The 20,890-nt window shown below is 35.6% G+C and overlaps 1 protein-coding gene and 1 long non-coding RNA gene across 2 annotated transcripts in view; both read right to left on the bottom strand.

The window, feature by feature from the left end:
* Positions 1-20,890, bottom strand: part of LOC129943214 (5'-3' exoribonuclease 2 homolog) — a 98,683-nt gene that overhangs the window by 3,333 nt on the left and 74,460 nt on the right. The window lies entirely within an intron of this gene.
* Positions 11,259-12,155, bottom strand: LOC129943228 (uncharacterized). Its single transcript, XR_008781186.1, has 2 exons — positions 11,707-12,155; positions 11,259-11,467 (listed from the first exon to the last, which is right to left on the bottom strand). It is a non-coding gene; the product is annotated as an uncharacterized LOC129943228 (long non-coding RNA).

Raw genomic sequence — 20,890 nt, 5'->3', positions numbered from 1 at the left:
CCAAACAAGAAAATCAACAAAAGAACTTGGAGTTCTTGGATGTCTGAACTTTCCGAGGACCTATCATGGAACCGGACCACTACCTTGTTGTAGCCAGGGAAGTACTTCGGGTTTCCAGACCCTAGGCAAAACAGGGAGGTACTGGGAAAAGGTAAAACGTCGAACGCAAGAGATCATGAAATCCTTCTACAACAAAGTCACAAGTAACCTCTTTCGGAGTTCTTTGCCGCTAAAACAATGTATCTAGGACCAGTGGAAACATTTCTTTGTTTCAAGCAGCCACCAACAAGAAACTCCTGGTTTGAGCTGGAATATACGCAGGCAAATATAGCAAAACGACAGGCACGCAAATCAGGGCTGCATAGAAGGGCGAGAGCTGCTCACGAGCTCTATGAGCAGAAGAGGCGAGAGGAACATCGACTTCTCAGAAGGAAAATGAGAGAGCAAGAGAAGATGTTGATAGAGGTTCAAAAGCAGGAATTAAGTTCGAAAGTTGTATGAGCAGGTGAAACGAAATACAAAGCTACATAAACCTCGAATCGAAGTCTGCAAAGACGAAAGTGAAAACATCATGGTAGAATTACCGTCAATGCTGAGAATATGGATTGCATAAACGTCGAGCTCTCTTCGTTTGCCTGATAATGAAAAAAGGACACCCTCTAAACTGCACCAAATATAGTGAACGTCTAAAGCCCATTGTCAACAACCTGGTAGGTCCCTATCAGTGCTGTTTTAGACTAGGAAAGTCTACAGTCGATCAAATATTCATATTACGGCAGATCTTGGAATAAACCCAAAAACACCCACCATGGAGATCGCATATGACAGCATCTACAGGGTCGAGCTTTTTAAGTCATGTCTAGTTTTGGCAAACCTGCCAAACTCGTCAGTTTGTGCAGGATGACCATGGGAAATTCACGCTGCTCATTAAGGTTTTAAACAACTTAACAGAACCTTTCGATGTCAAAAAAGGTGATGCACTGTTATCCGTCAAGACTAGAGGCACAATTTTTCAAAATTCTGTCGAATTACTAGCATTTGCTGATGACATTGACATAATCAAAAGAACCCAGCGTGATGTCCAAGGGGCTTTTGTAAGTATTGAGGCAGAGACGGCAAAAATGGATTTAACGGTTATTGAAGGCAAAACAAAGCACATGCTGTCGTGAAGAAAAAACTTCAAAGCCGTCGTCTCGGCCAAAACGTCACCGTAATTTTGAGGTAGTTCAGGACTTCGTCTACCTAGGCTCCGCTGTAAACTCAGAAAACAACACCAGCGCTGAGATCAAACGCGGAATAACTCTTGCGAACCGCTGTTTCTTTGGTTTAAGAAAGCAATTGAGTGGTAAAGACCTCTCACGAGTTACCAAAGTGCCGCTACATTAGTATAAGACCCTGATAATCCGCGTTCTCCTATACGGTGTAGAAAAATTAACTATGAGATAAGCGGATGAAATCGCCTTGGGACTTTTCGAGTGTTTTACGGTCCCGTAGAAGGTGAGTGGCATGATGAACTCGTAATCTTAGTGCGAAGGACTGTCATGCCAGAGGTCTTGGGTTCGATCACTGCCTGTGCCATCTTAATTTTTTTTTTCACAGGTACTGCCTCTTGCAAAGAATTGACAAATCTTCCAAGACTAATACTTATCATGAAAATTGCTTTTTTAAATTAGTTGTTCGGATTCGGCTTAAAACTGTAGGTCTCCTGCATTCCTGACAATATTACTCGCACACAGGAATGGTTGAGAGTTATAAGTCACTAGGCCCTAGTTCTAAACGGACTTTTGCACCACCTAATTGATTCATTTTTAGATGGAGAAATTTGTTGGGTGAGGCCCTAGTTTACACAGGACCGTAAGTAAGTAAGCAACTTAAATTGCAAACTAAAGAATTAAATATCGGATTATAACCTTTATATCATTGGAAAAAGGAAAGCGCGGGATTTTAAATGAGCCATAAAACAAATCGAAATTTTGGTAATTTCACACTTTAGATTATATTAAACGCTAGTAAGCGTAAAATTAATTTACAAAAAATACTGAACTTTATACCCAACGCAATGCATAAAACCTCCTTTAGGTATTTTTCTTCCTTCCTTATATTTTGTAAATGCCGTTATAATGTTTTATAAGGGAAAATGAGGAATTACCCATTCGTGAATATTTTTCGCTTTTATGAGCAAACGTTAAAATTAACATCTCTTTAGGTGTACCGCGCAATAGCTCCATGCACGTTAGCACATTAACACCATTTCCAACACTCTTTTTTCTTTATAATCCGCATTGTTCCGAAGAAATACAGATTTAAAAAATTTACCCCAATGGAACAATAGAAAGTTCATAATATTTAATTTAATTTTGAAAACATAGAAAGTCTTAAAAACAAAACATGAACCTTTACTCTAAGCGGTATTTCTTTTAAGAAATGAGCTAATTAACATGCTTCAAGAGAAATAAATACATAGTTAAATGCAATCAGAAGTGGGATTATTACTTTTTTACTAGTTATCATTTTCAATGCTTTTGAATTTGTGTTTGGTTCGGGTTTTTGTTCTCCAAAAATCTATCCCCATCGTCATTCCACTCAAACTTGAAAGATGCACTTCCTCTGGCGAAAAACACAGATTTTCTTGAATCCTTTTCTAGAAATGGGGAAAGTAGGCGAAGGAGCAAAGCAAAAACTTTCTTAAGAAAATTCTAAATTTCTGCCAAGCCAACAACAGACTATAATATTATGATGGAATGCAATTCCTTCCATCATCTTCTTATTTGTGCTTCCAGTTCTCATCATCGACAACGACAAGGACGATGACGGAGACGCCGAGCAACGAGGACTTGACTACTTTTCACAGGCTAATCATTCAGGTGCTGGGTGATGTCCTCATTGTTATTACACACTGACTGGAGTGCCACAAGGATCCGTTTGAATACTTAACAGGTAGACTGAGAGAAAAAGAGAGACGAAAATGAAAATAGAGTTCAGTTAAGGAACTTATTCAACTTTTATCATAGTGAATGAGTTTTTGAAAAGTAAGTAAGCAATTGATATAATTGATAATTCCCAATCTAAGGTTATTGTTGTGGGTGAGTTCTTTATGAATTTCCGTCTGAACAAAGGCGCATCAGGGATCCTTATCAAGGAGAGGTAAGGAGAGAGAGAGAAGAAAAGGATTTCCATTTTATTTGCGGTATGACTACTATATATGCAATTTATCTTGATTCGTCTGGTATGTCTTTATTCCGACAAACCCAACCGAACCGACAAAAACCACAAGAGTATTCGAAGGAAGGAAGAATTTATACTCAAAATTCTTTATTGGAATTAAATTAATTTTATAATTACAACGCAATCAAGCTTACGTAAGTGGCGATGTAAAAAATAAAAATAAAAACGAACAAAACAAAAATAAACCAACGATGATATCAATTCAGGATCGCATTGTATTGATTAAAATATACAAAACGTAATCGTCCTGGAGAAGGTTTCTTTTTTCTTTGTAATTTTGTATTGAAAAAAAAGGATAATGACATTTGAATGGGAAAGATGAGTGAATTGAATAAGCCAATTTTTCTATATATAGAAAGACGTTTGTTCATCAGAGTAGGTACCTGTCTCGTTTGTTTTGGAGGTAATTATCTTTTGTGTTTTGATGGTATTTTCGAAAAATAGTTTAAGCGTGCAATATTTTGAAAAGGGATATTCTATTGTTGGATTGAATTATTATCATTTCGACAGGAAGTCAGATAAATATTTTGTAGAGTGTTGAACAAAGAAAAAATGTGTTGTGATTAGTTTGATTAATCTGAAGTGGTTTGGGGACATTGTACTTTTCATCGTACTGAAATCTTTTTAAGAGGTAAATCATTTTTATAATACTGTTAACTGGAAGGATTTATTGAAGGGCAAGTCTCTAGATGATATGTTTACAAGTTTAAAAAGTATTGTTAATGAAGGCATTGAACCATTTGTTTCTACCTTAACTAAGAAAAAGCCGTTTAAGCTTCCATGGTTTAACAAAAGGATACACAAATTAGAGAATGCTAAAAATAAGGGATTAAAGCGTAATAAAGTGACACATTTTTCGGAAGGTCATGCAATATTTTCTCAGTTAAGAAAAGAATCTGATTTTCTCAACAAGTTTTTGTGTAGAAATTATATTATAAATCCTGAATCAAATATAAAACATAATTCGAAATCTTTTTGGATATTTCTGAATTCTAAAAGAAATTGTTCATCTTTTACTCAATGTATGGAATACGAGGAACTTACATCCAATGATATTCAGTCCTCATGTGACCTATCTCGATTTTTTCAAACTTCTTATAATATTTTTACGAATATCAGCACCTTGTACCCTGATATAACTCCTTTGATTGATTTTAAACTACAGAGGTTTTCAGAACAAGATGTTCTGGATAGCTTAAAAGAAATTGATATGTCAAAAAAAATCTGGTTTTGACATGATTCCTCCGTTTGTCAAAATGTTCGTATTCACTTTGTAGTGTTTTAATCCTTATTTTTAATAAATATTTACAAACTGGTGTTTTTTTAATGAATGGAAAATATCTTATATACTCGTAGATCCCATTTATAAGAGTGGTCTTAAGCACTTAGTAAAGAACTATAGACCAAAAATCAAAACTTTCAGTTATTCCCAAACTTTTTGAAAAAAGGGGTCCCCCAAAGACTGTCAAGAATTTCTTGTCTCAAAAACAACATGGTTTTGTAAAGGGTAGATCAATGTGTACTAATTTAAGTCTATTTGTAAATTATTGTTATAGTCATGTTAAAAAGGGTAGACAAGTTGATATCCTGTATACTGATTTTGTTAAAGCCTTTGACCGCGTGCATCATGGTCTTCTCCTACAAAAGCTTAAGATGTTAGGATTGAATGTTTTATTTTTAAAGTGGTTATATATATATACCTTTCTGATAGAAAATAAGCTGTTAAAATAGATGATTGTGTTTCAAATCTTATACACGTGGCCACAAGGCAGTCATTTGAGGCCACTTCTTTTTATAATCTTTATAAATGATTCACCCTCTGCTGCTTGATTTACGCTGATAATATGAAAGTTTTCAAAGCAACATCTTCACTTGAAGATTGCTTATTAATGCAGTCGAAATTTTGACCCTATTTTGGTTCTTAAAAGAATCTTTTCTCCTAATTTGCTCCTACATACAGTAAAATGAACCTCATATCATCCTAAACAATTTTGTATCGTCCTCATTTCATATTTCATGAATCTTTAGAATTCTTTCCATTTTTCTACGCATTTTTTTTGATCCTCATATCGTCCTAAATGAAGTTTTATCAACATTACAAATAGATATCGTCCTTTTTTAATACTTAAAGAGCCTACCTGGTCGTGTACCTGCTTTTTTTGTTGTCACTGTTACTGTCACTTTTGTGATAATAAAGTAGTATTAGAGAATGAAAGAAAGAGAAAAAGTAAATGAACAAAGAAAAAAGCTGTGGCCAATATGAAAAAGCTTTGAGGCTTTTCGCTGTCGTCCTCATTTGATCCCAAGCATAGTCTTTTGTCCGATAACTGCCACTATTAGTTCAAATGAGGAGCAAAATTTTAACAGTAAGTAGTCCTCTTTTGAACCTCAGAGAACCTGAATTTTGGGGACGAAAATAGGACCAACATTTCGACTGAGGTGGATATGAACAATTTTCTTAATTGGTGCGACTACAATCATCTTTATCTGAATTACTCGAAATGTAAAATTTTTAGTGGATCCAATTCTTCATCCCTTATTGACTTTGAATATAAATTCTATGATGTTAGTCTTCTGAGGGTAATTGAAGTAAATGATCTTGTGGTGATTTTTGATTCAAAGATTGACTTTAGATGTTGATTACATTGTATCTAAAGGTAATTCACTTTTAGGTTTCTTGAAGCGGAACTCCAAAGATTTTAAGGATGCCTATACTTTGAAGACTTTTTTCATGTCTATAGTTCCACCTGTTTTAGAATATTGTTGTATCGTCTGATTTCCTTTCTATGAAAATAATATTTTGAGATTCGAAAGAGTTCAGAAAAGATTCACTCGCTTTGCACTTGGAAAACTTAACTGGGTTGGGTTTTTACCACATTATAAATCATCGTGCGCTCTTATTGCCTTAAAAACGCTTAAATGTCGGAGACAAGTCCAAAGTGTTTTGTTCATTAAAGATATTATTGATAACAGAATAAATTCTTTTGATTTCATTTCATTTATTCCATTCCATATTCCATCACGAGTTTTTCACAACATAAATTAGTTATTTTATCCTCTTCTTCGTAGAACTAATTACGGTCTAAATGAACCAATAACGCGTTCCCTTGAAATATGTAATTTATTAATTATTTTATTAAATTTAATCTAAAACTCTTTGTAAATATATACATATTTATCTTATTAGCTTTATTATTTTGTATTAATTTTGTAATCAGCAGATCTTCGATCAATTGATGAAATAAATAAATAAATAAATTCCTCGACAATTTTACAAAATTGTAAATTTTTGGATGGGACAAAATTTAGACAATTGTCAGGTTTTTCATTTACAACTTCTCACAAATTCGTTGTCACAATTTTTTATGAAACCGAAAAAATAGGAGTTCAGTTTTAGCTTTCATCAAGTATAGACGTGTTCGGAAGTACAAAATCAAATTTTGCTAAAAAAAAAAAAATAAAAAATAAAATATAAATACATATAAAGAAAAACCAATAAAACATTTGTTTTATACAATGGAGAGAAGTGTCTCTGGGCCTTTTTTGGCCGATAAAGTTCCTCCGGATATTCGGTCTTTTTCCGAAAAAATCAAGCTGCCATCGAATATAATTTCGGAAGAGGATAAGCAAAAAATTATAGATTCCGTTACCCGTGAATGGAATGGTGAAGATGAAGAACTTGCCTATGCCGATTCCGAAAGAAAAAGTAAGACAACTATAGATGCAATGTCTACAACATTTGGCGTCAGTCTACCGACGCTATCACGTGCAACGAACAGCTGCGTAATAATTGGTCACGAATCCACTTCAGACGCTTCCAACTTGGCAACTATGCAAAATAGTACCGAATTAGCACTTAGCCGAATTCTCGCAGCCGACCAGGATGCCTTTAAATCTGTTTTGGCGAGAAAAAGAAGACACATTGGGACAATAACAGGTTCCAAACGTCCAAAGGAATTCATTAACAACACCAACCGTTTCAAGGCACTTGAAGAACAAATGGAGGATGTTGATTCTCTTAACTTCGAGAAGGCTACTCCAGTCAACCCAACTAAGAAATTTGATGCATCCAACAGCCGCAAAGGTTTCCCTGGAGCCATTAATATCTGCAGTAGTACCGGCAACCTGGGTGCTAACGTCAATATCAGCAACAATTATAACTGCAACCCCAGCAGCAACTCAAGCCACAACATTAGACAGAACAACAATTCAAACTGTGACTCTGGTAACAAAACTAACACCAATAGGAACGAGCCTGAGCAGACGTCGTCAAAACAAGAACCATGGTGCCCGCCCATCTTCACGAAGGGAGTCTCCTCAAAATCAATAATGAAATTTCTGGGTAAGTCCAATTATAACTTGGATGATATAAAGTTTATTGCAAATGGATTTGGCAAACTAAAAATGATTGTTAGGAGTGTTGAGCTACATAGTTTTTTCATAAATAAATTTAAAGAATGTGGTGTAGAGGCTTTCTCCTTTACGCCAAAGCAGTGCAAAAAATTTAACTTGATCCTGAAAGGGATCTCGAATAATTTTACACCAGCTGAAATCCAAAAAGAGCTCGTCAGGTTGGACCCTTCGTTGAGAGTATCGGTAAAGATTTTTGAGACTAAATGGTCTAAATCGAATAATATTCCGCTCGACCTTTTCCTTTGTTCTTTAGAAGATAGAGAAAGCCTTCAAAAAATTAAAAAAATTAAATTCCTACTAAGACACAAGATAACTTGGGATACAGTTAGAAACTCAGACACTAATCAGTGTTTTAGATGCCAGAGATACGGACATGTCCTTAAGTACTGTAGTTTTGCAAATAGATGCGTTAAATGTCTAAAAGACCATGAACCTGGTCAATGTGACCTAGGTCCGAAAACCGAAACATCGGTTGCTTCTTGCGTAAACTGCAAAGAACTTGGTCATCCGGCTAGCTACAGAGGCTGTCCGAATCGAATTGCATTCATAAAAAAAAAGAAAGAAGAAGCATTGTCGTCAAATAAAAATCATGTTTCTAACCATATTACTAAATTCTCTATACCCATTCCACAGAGTGGTTTATCTTATGCTGACAAATTAAGAGGCTCAGCACCCCCTCATGTTGTAATTGAACGTCCGGTCTCTAAGCCAGACAATCCAAATGATATGGCAGACTTCTTAAATGAATCTGAGAGACTTTTTGGGGTACCAATAGCGACTCTCATATCCAAAATTAGAGGCTTTTGGCCTCATTATAAAACACTCGAAGAGTCCCAAAAACCTGGTGCCTATCTTTGCTTTATTGCCTCCCTCTCCCCCCTTTCACCATGATTCTCAAACTAATCTCGTCTAATGTTAACTCCTTAACAAAAAATAAAGAAATTGAAATAGACCTCCTTTTGAAAGAGTTCTATCCAACTGCAGTCTTCCTTCAGGAAACTTGTCTTAAAAAAACAGCAAACAGGTGTCGTTTTAACGAGTATTACGATTTAATTAGGAATAACGAAGGTAGAGGTTCCGGAATTCTCGTGAAGAATTCTATTCGGTTCTCCCAAAAATTTTTTTCAAACTCTTTGATTTCAGCAACCATAGCTGTTGTACCATTAAGTACACGTCAATTTTCAAAAACATTAGCACTTGTCTCAATTTATGTACCATGTCATGCAGGCACATCCCTTTCAACAGCTCTCGATGATCTTTTATCTTCCTTATCTAACTTCGACTACATAATCATTGGCGGTGATTTTAATTCCAGGCACCCACTTTGGGGCGACCCAAAAACAAACCAGAATGGTTCCAACTTAGCCAATTGGTTCTTCGAGAACCAATTTCTCGATTTCGACATTGTCAGCCCAGTGGGTCCCACCCGCCCGGCTTCTGGCTCTCACATTGATTTCTTCTTGACCTCGTCTAACCTCAGATCAAATAACAACATAGCTTGCACTACTCTCGATCAAATATCGGACCACTTCTCGATATTCGCAACCATACAACTTGATCATAGCTCAATTTTCCCGGACTTTCCAAAAAAATATACCAGCTTTAAGAATACTAACTGGCCTGCCTTTAATAGATCACTTAACACCAGACTTTCAAATTTAAACATCCCTATCGATAGAAACCTCTCAAATGAGGAAATCGATAATTTCATTGATTTGTCCACTGCAGTCCTGACTAACTGTATCAACCAGTACAGCCAAAAAATTAGCTCACGAAATAATCGCTTCGATATTTCTCCATCTACATTAAATCTCTTCAAAGTTAGAAAGAACTGGAAACTAAGACTCAAAAGACTTTTTCATCACTTCGGTGATCGCAATAACCAACGTTATGTAGAACTGTCGGCACAGATAAAATGCCTTTCTAAATTAATCAGTGAAAGAGTTCGACTTGAAACAAATGAGCAATTCAGGAAAAAGTTAGCCAGTCTTAAACCAAATTCAAATGTTTTTAAGGTAATTGACCAGATAACCGGCCGCAAAGCAAACAACACGCAATTAAGCAATCAGGTTCTTTCGTTTCAGAATAACAATTACTCGACCCCATCTGAAAAAGCAGAGGCATTTGCCTCCTTTTATTCTATTGTATATGCCCAAAAAACACCATTTTTCGATCCGGTCACTACCTTAGAGGTAAATACTTTTAATTCTTCTTTCCCAGTTTGGAACGCAAGCATACATTTGACAAACTTTTCTTCTCTAAATAATTCCTCTAACAATAGCAATGTTTCCTTGATTCAAGAAATTTCAGTTGAAAATTTAATCTCATCTCTAAACAATAAAAGGTCAGCTGGTCCTGACCAAATTCCAAATTTCATTCTTCGTAAAACCAAACATACGCTTGCAAAGTTTCTCACCCCTATTTTTAACAACTGTCTTAACAATTGTTATTTTCCGACTGCGTGGAAAAAAGCTTATCTTATCCCGATAAAAAAAGGCAATTCCCAAAATTGCATTGAAAATTTCCGCCCAATATCTCTTCTCTCTAATGTCGGCAAATTATTCGAAAAAATCATACATTTAAAACTATTTAACTTCTTTGATGATATTGACCCCACGCAACCGGAACAGTTCGGTTTTAAAAAAAGACACTCCACAGAATATGCACTATTGCATTTTCATAATCAAATTCTTAACAATCTCAGATCAAAAAAATGTACTGTTGCTAGTGCCATTGACCTAAAAAAAGCATTTGACTCTGTCTGGCATGCCGGCCTTATTTTTAAACTGAATCTATTGCACATCCCTCCAACCCTTATAAAAATTCTGATTAGTTTCCTGTCTAACCGCTGTCTTTCTGTCAACTTTGAAGGTGCAACCTCTTCACCAGTCAACATCTTCTCGGGAGTACCTCAAGGATCCATCCTTGGACCCCTCCTTTTCAACTTGTACTTATTCGATTTTCCTACACAACACGTCGAATCGAATTCCATCCTCTATGCTGATGACACAATCCTATATAGTTCTGATGAGAGACCCCATGAAGCATTGAATTCGGTAAAAGAACACCTCAACATAGTGATTCCTTATTATAAAAAATGGGGTATTGACCTGAACCTTGATAAATGTGAGCTTATCTGCTTTCGCAACGCGGCTGGTAAAGGCCACCACCTTGCTGTTCGTGAAAGCCGATATCTCAAACTATCCATAGATGGAAAATCGATTCCTTTAAAAAAATCGATTAAGTACTTGGGCGTCAATCTTCACGAAAGATTGAAAATGAATCCACACGCGAGAAAAGCTCTAAACAACAGCAAAGCTGCAGCTGCTAAGTTAAAATTGTTACTCAATTCTACTAACGTTGAACCAAAAACCAAACTTTTAATGTATAAGACATTAATACGCCCTTTAATATCTTATGGGTTCCCTATATGGTTCCAAATTACACCCAATGTGGTACTTGAGCTACAGAGATTCGAACGTTATATCATTCGAAAGTGTATAAATAAGCACCGCAGACCAGGCGGCAAATGGCATAATAATAAGACAGTCTATAATGACTCAAAGATCTCTCCCCTGCTTTACTATCTAACCGGACTTTCAAAAAAAAGAATCTCAGCATTACAATATCATGATAACTTTCTTCTTCAAAACATTTTTATTAACAACATCAACTGGTCTCTAAATGATAGATATTATATATCTCCAATTAGTATCCTCAATGAAGGGTCCAACGCTGTTTTGGAAATCGAGGATGATAATCTTTTGACTTCACCATTTTACAAAAATCGGGTCCCAGGCACCTACAGAGGCTAAGTTGCTCAACAGCTCTGAATCAAATAGAAAAATAAAATAGATAATACAAATAATTGCAACGTCTAGACTGAACTCATCCAATTACAATTGGACTAACTTAAGTTCCTATAATATTAGTAACTATGCTGTGAATTAAAATATATTATTTATTGATAAATTTTAGATTTAAGTAAAGATATCTTATATATATAAAACTATGTGATACATTTAAAACTCTACATACTAATGAAAACAACCAAACTGAGATACCTACTTGAAAAGGAAAAACGTCATGGATACAAATTTAATAATAAAAACTATATGCTACTCCATTTGAAACTAGCTTCATCTTATGTAAGGAGATAGAAACAAACATATTGTGAAATCATTACCATTTCTTCTCCTTTTATCTTTTTTTTTTTATTATTCTCTTAGGTTAAGCATTCTTTTAGGTTAAGTTATCTTTCTTATGCATCTAAGTATCGTCTTTTTGAGTGGATGTATTAATAATCTTAAAAATATATCAGACTGTTGTCTTTAAACTGTGAATCGCATTAAAAATTAGTTAATATTAAATATATAATAAGTATAGCCAGACCAATTCTAAGTCGGCAAATTAATAAAAAAAAAAAAAACATATATGTATATTTATGGATGTGTACCTCCTAAAAATTAAGAATGTAATTTGTGTTAAAAAAAAATCTCAATAAAGACTACTACTACTACTACTACCGAAAAAATAGTACAAAATACAATTTTTGTCAGTATGTAGTTGACAATTGTGACAGGTAGTTGAGTTTCGGTCGTAAGGTGACATAATGTAATGTTGATATAGTGTTTTCAAGTGAAAGTGATGATGAACGCGAAGAACGCCTCCCTCGAATTTTAAGATTTAAACAATGATTTTGCGTCATTGAGTGATTATCAATTTAAGGACAAATTTCGAGTCTGCAAAACAACAGCAGAATATATTCTTAAAAGTCGGTCGGCACCTACAGCGTCCCACAAAAATAAACCATGCTCTTGATGCTAAGACCCAAATTTTATGTGGTTTACACTGGCTTGGAAGTGGGGCTCAGTGCCATGTAGTTGCTGATGGACAGGTTGTTTTTTTAAAAGTAATTTAGGTATATAATTTAATGGGAGAAAAAATCCTGGCCTTCGGAAAATATAATATATTGCATCATATTTAACTGACAATTATGACACCTGCCAACACGTTATGCCATGAAAACTTGTCATGTAAGTGTGACAAATTTGTAGAATTGTCACCTGTCAATGTTTATGAAATAGGGCCCTGGTTTGCCTACAAGCTCAAATGCCGATTCACACGCCCACTTCTACAGCCAATATCTTCGTCCCGCACACGTTTGCAGCTAAAACATCTTTCACATGAGCTACGAACTACGAACTGCGAACTGTGTATGTTCGCATATTTTGACTTTTCTTTCACATAGGCTTTATTCCTATTCGCAGACAGCAACGAATTGAATAACACTTTTCTCAATAATTTTCTCAGCCATGATCTTTCACACAAAAACAAAACAAGAGTGGTATAATTTTGAGGTTATGTTGCGCGCGAACAATATATTCGTTGCAGTGTGGATGGTATTTGGAAGGCGAATAGAGTTTGACAGTTCATAGCAACCTCAGTGCAATTCGTTACTACCAAATTGTTTTCACAATTTTTTTTTATTTTAGTAAACAAAATACAAATTTTATTATCCTAACTTTAGTGCCAATTGGTTTCTTATAATTTAAATGTGTTTTTGTATGAAATTGACTTTTAGAAATGTGTAAGATCACGTTTGTTCGTCCATTCGTTGTTTGCTCTCATGTGAAAGGCCCTTAATATAAATTTTCCACGAATTTAGGATAGGTTGATGACAGTGTTCAAAAAGTATGAAAACGAGAACAACGAATCTAAAACTGCTAATAGTACCTTAAATAGATAAGTTTTGTACAACAATTGTTTATAAGGGAAAATGTATTAGATCTGATTCAGAATGTGGAGCTTATATTCTGTGTCATTTTCACTACGCTTTAAAACTATATGTTTTCTACTTAACCTGGAAAATAGTTTTTTATAACGACGGGTAGATGGCTATTATGTGTTTTAAATGGTAGTATAGTGTAAACTGTAGTTGAAAGAAAAGAGGAAGAATATGCGGAAATTAGCGATAGTAATAGGCATTTTTTTATGTTTGATAAATAATTTCGATATATTATTAGAAACCCTTTGAAAATTCAGGCTTGACAACCAACGCTAATTGGAAATTGTTCAATCCATTTGAATTGAGTTGAATCACTTTACATATACGGAAAGCCTGGTCGTAGTCACATTTGACTATCAAAAATGTAACTATCACTATCAGTTATCACATAAGCCCATTCCATGTAGAAATATGTTTTTATATTATTACTATTACTTTAATATTAAGCTTAACTTTTATTTAAATAACGTATACTAAATTCCATATGAGACTCAATCAATTTACTTTAAATAAAAAGTTATTACTACCAATCCGATTTGTCGAATTGAACATTTTGACACTTCTCGAAGTTTCAATAAAAACCATCCACTGCTCTTATAAGAATAGTTGTAAAGGTGTATGGTAGGCAGTACGCGTTTTCCACACCTCAACATCCACAAAGGAACTTGGACTTCTCCAGATCAATCTACCGTCAACCAGATTGACCATATTGCGATCGACGCCAGACACGCTTCCAGCATCATGGATGTACGAACTTTCCGACGAGCTAACATCGACTCGGACCACTACCACTCGTTGTAGCCAAGGTAGCACTTCGGATTTCCAGACCCAAGGCAAAACAGGGAGGTGCAGGAAGAAGGTACAACGTCAAACGGCTACAATCGCCAGAGATCGCCAAATCCTTTTCCGACCGAGTTACAAGTAACCTCTCTCGAAGTTCTCTGCCGCCAACACAATGTATCGAAAACCAGTGGCAACATGGCCAAGATGCAATCAGAGAAGCCGCCTCTGAAGTGCTGGGTTTCAAGCAGCCACCAACAATGAATCAAACAAACAGCCACGCAAAGCGGCGCTGCATAAAAGGACGAGAGCTGCTCTTGAGCTTTAGAGCTCTATAAGCAGAAGAGACGAGAGGAACACCGACTTCTCAGAAGGAAAAAGAGAGGGCATGAGAAGCATGCGGTGGAAGATGTTAAGAGGTTTAAAAGTAGGAATGAAGTTCGAAAGTTTTATGAACAGGTCAAACGAAATTCACAGGCACATAAACCCAGAACCGAAGGCTGCAAAGGCGAAAGTGGAAACATCATAGTGGAACCGCAGTCGAAGCTGAGGATATGGAAGGACCACTTTTTCAGACTGTATAACGGCGACGACCAACCGAATTCCGCTGTCAGGCATGATGATCCATTCAACATAGACGACGAAAGCCAAAAATCCCATCCTCCCGACTTAGACGAAGTAAAGATTGCCATATCTAAGCTGAAGTCTAATAAACCCGCTGGAGCAGATGGCTTAAATGCCGAGCTCTTTAAACCAGCTGTAGATAAGTTGGTTAGGAGCATGCACCAACTTATCTGTAAGATATGGTCGGAAGAAACCATGCCCGATGAATGGAACCTCAGTATTGTTTGCCCGATCCTGAAAAAAGGAGACCCTCTAAACTGCACCAATTATAGAGAAATCAGTCTACTTAACATCGCCTATAAAATCTTATCTGCCGTAATATGTGAATGTCTAAAGCCCATCTTCAACAACCTGATAGGTCCTTATCAGTGTGGTTTTAGACCAGGAAAGTCCACAGTTGATCAAATATTCACTTTAAGGCAGATCCTGGAAAAAACTCAAGAACACCAAATCGACACCCACCATCTTTTCATCGATTTCAAGGCCGCATATGACAGCATCTACAGGGACGAGCTGTATAGAGCCATGTCTAGTTTTGGCATCCCTGCGCTGAGATCAAACGCAGAATAACTCTTGCTAACCGCTGTTTCTTTGGACTAAGAAAGCAATTTAGTGGTAGAGTCCTCTCTCGAGGGACCAAAGTTTTGCTATATAAGACCCTTATCATCCCCGTCCTGAGAAAACTTCTTCGTGTGATCTGCGGTCCCGTATGCATCGAAGGGGAGTGGAGAAGAAGATGGAATGACGAGCTGTACGGGCTTTACAGCGACGTAGACTTAGCCAGAAGGGTAAAGTCCAACGATGGCTGTGTCACGTAGAGACCATGGAAACCAATGTTTCGGCCTGAAAGTCTTCGAATCCACACCTACAGGACAGTGCAGTAGAGGAAGACCGCGGATCAGGTGGCGCGCAAAAGTGGAAGGTGACCTCACCCAACTTGGAGCGCGAAACTAGAGACATCTAGCTAGGGACCGAGCTAGATGGAGAAGTTTGTTGGGTGAGACCCTAGTTCACATAGGAATGTAGCGCCACCTTAAGTAAGTAAGTAAGTCATATGGATTAAGCAAATAGTTAAAAGGTAAAGTAGCGATTCAGTGATTTTAACTTCAGCTCTCCTTTGTTAAGAGATAGTAAGATGTTAAAAAATTTTAAAACTATTTAAAATTAAACCACCTTTTTAGCCTGGTAAACTGCTAAAAATGGATTTAACAATTTACTAAATCGTTTAAAATTTTACGCCTCTGTTTTTAACATTCAGTAAAATTGACAGCTTTAAAAAAAACTCGAAAACTAACGTGAACAACAAAATGATTTTCGTCTTCAATAATATGAGAACAAAGTAAATTTTGTCATCTCACACAAATTATTGTTATTAATATTTTTTTAACGTTTTCGAAAAATCGATATACGGATACAGATGGGAAGTTATCAGTGTGGGTCTTTTGTCTTTTTGTAATGTATATGTAATGAGTAAATTGTGATTTTTTTAAATTCTTCCCACGTCCAAAATCATTGATATTCACCCGAACTCTACAACATTTAAACTATTTGTTAAACGACATGCAATTAACACTCTTTGCAAGTTTAAAAGCAAGTATTATAAATTTTTGAAAAAAGTGCTATTCGTAGTTACGACTCAATTATTAATTTCGTCACAAATTCGTGATACCTATTCAAAATAATTTTTTTTTAATAATATTGCAACTGAAAATTCAAGTGAAAATATAACTCAACTTTTTATTTAAAAAAGTGTGTCTAGACCATAACAATTGAAAGTTTTGGAACACATCCTTTGTGCATATTTTTTATGTCAACGCTGAAAATTCAAGAAATGTTTGTATATTTTTATTAATAATGAATTACTCATAATAAAAATAGCGTGTAGTAATTAGTTTTGGAATTCACATATATTTATGGACCGAATGTCAAAATTACAAATAAAACAATATAAACAAATGAGTGCTGGAGGGTGATACGTACGAAAGATTCCGGTCTTTATAAAGAGTGTCTTTGATAACTTCGCGAAACGGAATTAGTCGCCAAAACAAAATTGTATACTTATAAGGTTTTACAAAAAGGACTTGACATTGACAACTGTCCAATCGAAGAACGAACGTCATTTCAAATGATCCATCGGCTTCAATTCTTGAGTCTGCTTGATCTGGTATTTGAGTAAAATAAGATCTTAACGAATTATACACCATTAAGTGGTCTGAGCGAACGTTCAAATTATAAGAACGTTGAGAAATTGATATGATTTGAATCTCTGCCTAACGGACGCTCGAGTTGCAGCCATATTTTTGACACTTCTTCCAACCCGTGGTCCCACTCACTCAACGAATATAAAGATTCAATTTTTTGAACTAAACTTTCTTATTGAGTTTCTATTTACTAGGACGAGAATATCGAACGAAAAATGTTGAGTTTAATGAAGCAATTGACAATGACAGTTTGATGATTAGTAAAAGTGTGTGTTCACAAATCAAGTTGTCAAGAAACTCATAGAAAATCTCATAGTAAAAACTTATTTTAAAATAAGTTTCGGTTGAAATGAAGGTTTCTTAAAATGAGTAAGGCTTATGTTTCTTGCATCGAGCGGTGCGTAAAGACAAAATGAATGAACCTGATGCACCCTGGATTGTGAGATTCCATTTACAAACATCAACTCGCCATCGATCTCAACAGCTCAAAGTTTCACGTAGTAGTTTGAGAAGAATTCTGAACAAAGATTTCGAAGCATTCGCTTACAGGCCCAATTTAGTCAACATTTGAAGGTGCGCGACTATTTGCTTCGCAGCTTAAGCCTTACAGCAGCTTAAGTTGGTGAATAATTTTAGACGAAAAATGGAAATCATGGGTTACGATAACGAGCATTTTTTTCTCAATGACCAAAAAAAAAGCGTCTTGAAGAAGTCAGTTGGCCGCCAAGGAGCTGGATTTGAAGTATCCGTAATTTGTTTTAGGGGGAGGCGGGTAGGACTGATGTTATGCCAACAACCTGCAAACGATCCAAGAACTTAAGGTCAATAATTCTCACAAAATCCGAGAGCTACAGCCCAACAGTATCAACAAGGCCTTGACAAATTTAAGTGACAGAATGCGATACTGCAATGCCATCAACTTGAACAATGTTGTGTTCTATATTTAATAGGAATGTTTCCTTTTCTAATGTCCAAATGATTTGACAGCTGAGAATGTCAGTTTGTGTTGACATTTCTGTTTGACATTTCATCATAAATCGTTTATCTCCAGAACAACGCTATCAAATTGTGAAAATTTACTTAAAATAAAAAATCCTTTCGCGGAACATTCATCCATTTTAGTTTAAAGTTACTAAGCTCTTAAGAAATCACCTGACACATTGAAAAAAGTTAAAAAAGAAAAAATCCCATATGGTTTGCACTCTTTTACTCCTATGAGGAAAGCACATTAAATCTTTACACTCTTCAAAAATAGCCTTCGACCCCAATTTTATCATGTACCTAGTACCCACTTGCAAATGTCAACCGATAAAATTTCTAATTGACAGCTAGCAAACATCACGGTTTGTGACGTTCCATTGTTTTCCGTTTCTTTTTTTTTCTCCAACTCTCCAACATATTCAATGACTTCAAGATTTTGCTAATTACACCCTACTGTGAACGTGTGCCGTCCTCGTTCTTATTCTTGACATTATCGTTGTTGTGGGGTTATAAATTGCACACACTCTGCAAATATATATAGGTACGATTGTTTTCCAATTTCCTGAAAAACTCTTTCCTCAAAATGACCGTCGCTGTGCCGCCGCTAAACAACACCATTCTAACGGTTGGTCGCTATAAATACACACACTACCCACACAAATAAAATATTTATGAATTGAAAATACTTAGTTTTGCTTGGAGGATACTTGAGAATTTCATTATTGTTTTGACAGAATGAAATGTCAAATTGTCGGTAGTCTCCTTCCACACATTTTCCTTTACACAACACCAAAATAAAAAAGGAAAAACGTTAATGATCATTATATTTATATTATGTGATGAATTCATTTCTTTTGTATTAACATAAAATGCGTGTAAAGCCAACTTTTTGAGACAAGTCGCGAGTGTATTCGTTTGAATACCAGTGCCTTATATCTGCAAATCAAAATTATTCCTTGGATGGTTGTGATGGGCTGATTTCAAGAGGTCGCACGTGCTGGCTGATGCGGCAGTACGATTAAATTAATTTTTGTTTATATGAATGAATTTCGAATTTCGAAAAATACCAACTTGTCCAATTGACAAAATGACGCATGACATAGCAAACAACTTGTCATTTTGGGTGGATGATGATGGAGTTTTTGGCTGGGTGAAGATGTAGAAGGAGAGTTAGATGTCAAACTGAATGTTAACTTAAAAAAAAACGGGATTTCGTTAATAGAAGTTCATTTTTTTTTCATTTCGAAATTCGAACTTCGAATGATTCATTTGACATTTGAATAATTGAATAATTCGGTTAAAGTTTAAAATGTAGATTTTTGTGTACTTTTTCTTCCTTTCATAGAGAAACAAAACTCACTTTGTCCTAAGATCCTCTGAATAAACTTCAAAACATTTCATAATCATGATGGGGCGCTGTCATTTTTCTAATACTTCATTTGCACTTTTCTTCGCTTCAAACACAAACAATAGACGAATCTTTTTTTCAAATACCATGTATGAGGGGTTTTGTTTATTTCTATGATTTGACAAATCCTTAAGTTGCTCATGATAGTCGTCCTTACTCATTTCTAAGTATATATTCATCTAAAAGCTATTGCAAGCTCAATTCGAAGAGATGGTGATAAAAACAAGTGAGCATTTAGGGAAGGAACAGATGAGGTGCGAACAAATGATTTCGACTACATTTCACCTGCACTATAGTTATAAGACTGCGAATATGACGACGATGAGGCTTTTCATTTCGGGGAGTGCACACTTATTCCCCTTTTCCCTTCCCCTTCCCAAACGTACACCCTTTCTACGATTATTTGGTTCTGAACCTGGCAAAGTCTTGTGTTCTTATTCTTCTTGGTATTTTTTTGTTTGCTTCACGAACGGCTCCCAGTTCATGCATCATAGACGTGCATCATTCAATGGCTGAGTGAGTGTTGAATGCACTGAATGCACTCACCTCTTCTTAACTTATTATAATGCTTGGCAAGGACTTTATAAGCCTTTTTGACTATCCAAGTTGAGTATTTGTGTTGTGCGCGCCTTTTTTTCATATTTTTTATTATTTTGTACCTACGACGAGCTTTTCTACTTTCTATTTCTTTCAGCTTTTTTATTTTTTTTGTATTTCATCTTGACGGGGCTCATATTTTCTCACTCGCTTTCTCTGTGCCGCCTCTTTGAACCTTTTCGGCTTATGTGATGCTTGTTGGTTAAAGGTGCATAATATATTGTGTTGACGATGATGGCGTGAAACAAAACAAAAAAAACGAAGCAGGGATCCAGCTTGGGTCCTTCAATATGCTTGCCAGGATCTTTTTTTAAAACTCTGATTCTGAGTTTATAGAAACAACAACAGCAACTACCTTTGCGATAACGCCTCCTCACCGAAATTTTCAATGGTTTGAGGGAAAAGTGAGAGAGAGCAAAGTGGTTGAGCGCGATAATAATGTTGATTATTATGGATGCAAGTGGCCATATGAAATTGGCGCATATCCTTTATTATATAAAAATGTGAGGTATGACAATTAACGGAAAAAGGAGTGAATTTTGAAATAATGTGTTGATATGTAAATAAAAAGCAATCCTCTCAAAGTAAGAGTCATTTGTGTGAAGATATAAAGAAATTATTCGAAAGAATATGTTAAGCCCTTTGAAAGGTCGAGGGCTGTCAAGAGTATACCTAAATGTCAAAAATTGTGTTACTACTATGTTATGTCGATTGCAAATTACTGCATTGGAAAATAAGAATATGAGTAATTCGATAATTCTCGTGTATATTAAGAACCAATGCATTTTAAACATTTAAAACTCCTTAGAACGATGTGAACTTCAATCTACTATTTAAAATAGAAAGAGAATTGACTGTCAAATTCCTTTCTGC

Source organism: Eupeodes corollae, chromosome 1 (assembly GCF_945859685.1).
Source record: "Eupeodes corollae chromosome 1, idEupCoro1.1, whole genome shotgun sequence".
NCBI lineage: Eukaryota > Metazoa > Arthropoda > Insecta > Diptera > Syrphidae > Eupeodes > Eupeodes corollae.
This window is presented reverse-complemented; position numbering and strand designations above follow the sequence as displayed.